The sequence below is a fragment of the Alosa sapidissima genome, chromosome 16 (assembly GCF_018492685.1).
Source record: "Alosa sapidissima isolate fAloSap1 chromosome 16, fAloSap1.pri, whole genome shotgun sequence".
NCBI lineage: Eukaryota > Metazoa > Chordata > Actinopteri > Clupeiformes > Clupeidae > Alosa > Alosa sapidissima.
In genome coordinates, this window is record NC_055972.1 from 19,650,475 (window position 1) to 19,655,474 (window position 5,000).

The window sequence follows — 5,000 nt, forward strand, 5'->3', positions numbered from 1 at the left end:
ATCCGCACAGGGATCAGTATCACAGAGACACACAGGGATTGAATGTGCAGGCTGTCAGTGTGTATGAATACACAGTGCACACACCGAAGGCCTTATACAGGTCCTTCTCTCCAAGCCTGACATATTCAGAATCAGTCAGGCAGTACTCAGTGCTCTTTTTACAGTTCACGTCTGGGAAGTGTGTGTGTGTGTGTGTGTGTGTGTGTGTGTGTCTGTCTGTCTGAAGAGGCTGTCTAGCATAAATCTCTGGCTGTAAGCCAACTGGACAGTAGTAGGAGGTACATCTGTGTAGACATGTAGAAAAAAACACCCATCCCCCTGCGTGCGTGCACACACACACACACACACACACACACACACACACACACACACACACACACACACACACACACACACACACATATGCACACACAGATACACACCTTGTTCCCCTCTGAATAGAGACATGTTTCAACCTGACAGAACTCTGTAAAAAACATACTTGCTTACACTTGTACACACCCACCCACCAAACCACACACACACACACACACACAGATACACACCTTGTTCCCTATGCATGCCCCGTGGCAGACATTGGATAGGTGTGGGACCCAGTGATAGGGGTGTGTGGATCTGGTGGGGGGTGGAGGGTTCACTGCCTCTCCCTGCACCCCAGCGACCCCTGACAGAGCTCGGGCTTCCAGCCATGACGCTCCCCACTGCACCCCTATGGAAGTCTCTCCAAACAACGGCCTCTGCAGGCGGAAGGCCCCTCGAAGTGACTTGACAAACATGGAGGTTTGTTTACACTTCTCCATCAAGAGCTCCAACACTGTGGTGAAAGAAAGAAAATGAGAGAGAGAGAGAGAGAGAAAGAGGGAAAGAGAGAGAGAGAGAGAGAAAGAGGGGCTTAAAGGGAAGGAAAAGAGAGAGATGTAGACCTATATTAAGGGTGAGAGATGAAGTTGGAGAAAAGGGTGAGAGAGAAACAGGGAGGAACAGAGTAAAAAATAACTGAGAAGTGAGATGGTGTCCGGTGTCTCATACTTACAGGGGAGAAACAATGCAAAAATATTATTCCAAATGCATTAACTCTATATCATTTTGACATGTCACACACACCCATGCATGGATATAAACAATGTCAATGAAAATGTGGCAATGGGGCCTGTGGGCTCTCATGAAACACACACACGCTCTCATGAAACACACACACACACATAGCTCCTACTCATTAAAGCAAATGAAGTGAGTTTATATTACCAGTCATAGGGGTTTGGGTGGTGCAGGAACAGAAGGTTTCACTTAGTCACTGGCACACATAACTCCACATGCAGAGAAATATGGATGGCAGACTGAAAAAGAATGAGAAGAAGGAAAGCACTGGGGAAAAGAAGGACAAATTGAGCAAAAGACAGAGTTAGAGAGCGAGGGAGAGCAGAGAGGGAGTGTGGTTTTGGATGTATAGGAGTGTGGCGAACGTACACAGCCTATAATAACATGTTTTTTGAAAGTGGGTTAGTCGTTCCGAGGCCTTAAAATGAAATGGAGCATGGATACAAAGACGAAACTGATCCAAAGCTGAAAGACCATATAATATGTGTGTGTGAGTGTGTGTGAGTAATGTATACATAACACCATATGTGTTAGTGCATGAGTGTGTGTGTACATAAAGTTATGTATTTGTATGTGTGAGATAGTGTGCTATGTGGTGTGCCTGATTGTGTCTGTGTGTGTCTATGAGTGTGTGTGTGAGAGAGAGAAAGAGAGAGAGAGAGAGTGAGAGAGACTGAGTGAGAGAGAGAAAGAAAGAGATCTGAAATTATAGAAAACTTTTAGGGATGTCATAAAAAAACATAAATCGATCAGCAAATTATTTTATTGATAGGCCTATACTGCAATCGTTAAATTAAAATGATCCAACATTTACAAATATGTGTTACAAATCAAATTGTCTGAGCGGGTTTTGCATGATGATGGACAGAATAGCAACAGTGCCTCGTCTAGATAGATAGATAGATAGATAGATACTTTATTGATCCCCAAGAGAATAGATACTTCATCACTATCACGTCATCTGAGCACGCTTTGCAACAAAAATGCTGTCACTAGAAGCTAGACATGGCTTCTAAGATTTACATATAGGAAAACGCATATATTTCGTTTGGCCTTTCATTTGCACGAAAACAGATGTTTATCACTGAAAACGATTATTCCTGAAATCTCCTCTTGTACCCTCCCCCAGATCTGTGTCTTGATCTTGTCTGTGACTCTGTCTCGCAGGTCTACAGACAATTCTCTCGACCTTGTGGCTTGGTTTTCACTCTGACATACACCGTATACGTGTTGGAGTATTGCGTGTAGATTGATGATAAAAATTAAATAATTGAATCCATTTTAAGGTATGAGCTACACCAGGCGCGTAACTGAAGCGTTCTGTTCGCGTAGCGTCTGCTGCAACAATTAGCTTCAACTATAATCAATGGAAGTAGCTACACCAGACGTGATAGCGGCGCGTACGTTAAAAAAAATAGACCAGTCTTATAAAATGGATTTTACGCGTCGCAAACGGAACGCTTCGGTTACACATCTGGTGTAGCTCATACACAGATGAGTCTGAAACATAACAAAATGTGGAAAAAGTGAAGCGCTGTGAATACTTCCCGTATGCTGTATTTCGTTACTCTGATTGGTTAGGTCTATCCAATTGAGTGGTTGGATAGACCTAACCAATGTATCGGTTGAAACACGTTCCATAATCACGTCCCAATGGAGCAGTTTCAGACTCAAATTATGACTATAATTGAGTATGACGATGTGATGCTAGCTAACATCGTTGAACATTACCTTTTCAGTAGATATAGCTCTTTGGAGTTTTTGCCTGTTGTTATTCCTTCACCTCCACCTCCTAATTTAACTTCCCCTCGGTTTCTCTATAAATGTTACAAAATGTAGCCTACTATTACTGAGCAAATATCCCTTACTTTCAAAGCCCAATATTGACAGATAATCTGATTTCCCACACGATGAGTTTAGGCAATGCCAGAGCCGAGATGTAACGGTTTACGTCATAAACCTGGCAGGAAAGTTCAGAGCGGCGCAGTCAGTTTAAACAGCAAGCCGGTAAGAAAAACTATTGTCAAGACATTAGGCAATTAGGCTACTGTACCCCGGAATACAAAAATAAACTTCAGAAAGACAGAAAGTTTGTTGTACTGTATTCTGTAGTCTGTATTCTGTAGTCTCAATGACAGAATCAGTCAGTTCAGTTCGTTCAATTCATTTATTGTAGGCTAGTAGCCTAGGCAAATATAAAACGGAGATGTAACGTGGCTACGGGATTTGGAACTTGCATGTTTCATGCATTTTAGGGCTAAAATACCATTAGATTGATGTGTTCTCCATTTGAGGAACGTAATCAATTGCGGACGTGCACAGACAGCTCAGACACAGAGCGCATAAGTCATAACTCGTCCTGACTGGGGCAACCTATAAGCCTAATACGTCCCACTCTGATGAAAATGATTAAAACGAAACCGTTTGCATGATCTTAGCTCCTCCGGCCTTGTGCCGTGGGAGAGGCCCATCCCACCTTCCCCAGAGGTGGGGGAGGGGCGCCCTCGCACCGGGCCCCTGCGGGTCCCGGGCCGGGGGCGTGCCGCACCCCCCGCACCCCCTCAAGCTCTGCCCCTGATTCAGTTGCTTCCAGTAGCAGCAACTGGAATCCATGCATTTCCTCAGAATTATTTTTGGAATCTGATGTCAAGGCCCTCGGAAGTCTACCAATGAAATGCCAGAGGCACCCCCAACGAAAAACTGTTGGTAGCATTGGCTAACTAGCGCCAGATTTCTGAGTGCAGGGGACAAGCCGAGGTGAGCTATGCAACGTACGTTCACACTCGGTATCATGTTTCAACACACTTTAGGTCAAAATCACACCGGAATTCTCCTTTAATAACTCCATCAAGGCTGTGACACGGGACATATTCATTGTTTTGTTAAATTCTTAAGAAAGCTTCAGTTTTTTAAGCCCAATTCTTGCTTATCTTTTTGAAAGTAGTTATGTTTGACAGCTGTCAAAAACCAGTAGTACATTTTCCCCTGTAACTTGCCAATGCTGTAATCACAGCAATATGTTGGTGGCCGAAAAAAAACAGGTTATTGAAGGGCATATTTACTTATGCCTGTTTCCATTTATGTCAAAAATGCTAATAAATATTGATAATCATTGAATCATCATCAAAACTTTTTGGTTATTAATGCAGGAAAAATGCATGGATCCCAAGCCTAGAGACTATCATCCCCACTGGAGATGGCAGCAGATCATACTAGGCACAGACCCAGCAGCATTCAAACTTATTGACAGAGAGAGTCAAACAGGCTTTTCAGTTTAGCAAGACATTCTGCAAGGAACCAGTTCTCTTTAAGTAACTGAAGTTCTCAGTCAACTCACAGTTTGACACCAGAGGCAGTTTTGTTTGTCTAAGGGATAGGGGTGTTGGGAAGTACGGGAAGGTGGTGATTTGAGTTGGAGACTCTGTGCCACAGACAGGTATGCTGAGGGCCCCTCTCCAGACATGAGTGGGAATGAGTTATCTTTGGGGCTGTCATGACAGTATGAATGGTACTGTTGGGTCAGTTCATCAGCAATTACAGTGTGTGTGTGTGTGTGTGTGTTTGTGTGTGCAACTGTGTGTGACCGACTATCTTTAAGTGTGAGCGAGTATCTTTTGTTTGACGCAACCTTAACCACAGATGTGTGCATTTGTTGGCTTCTGTGTTGTCAGACAAATGACAGTTTGTGACTGGGCTTTAGGAATAAAGTAGTGTTTTAGCTGCAAATGGTGTTTGGGATTACATGGGGTGTCAAGAAGGAAACGGGAGGCTTTTAAAAAATGGTGTTCCATACTGTACAGTTAACTACAGCTTTGGCCTCTCCAAACTCATGTTTTTGTCAGGAGGATTTAAAAAAACACAGTTTGTGTGGTTTGTCCCTCACACTTTGTGTGTATGTGTGA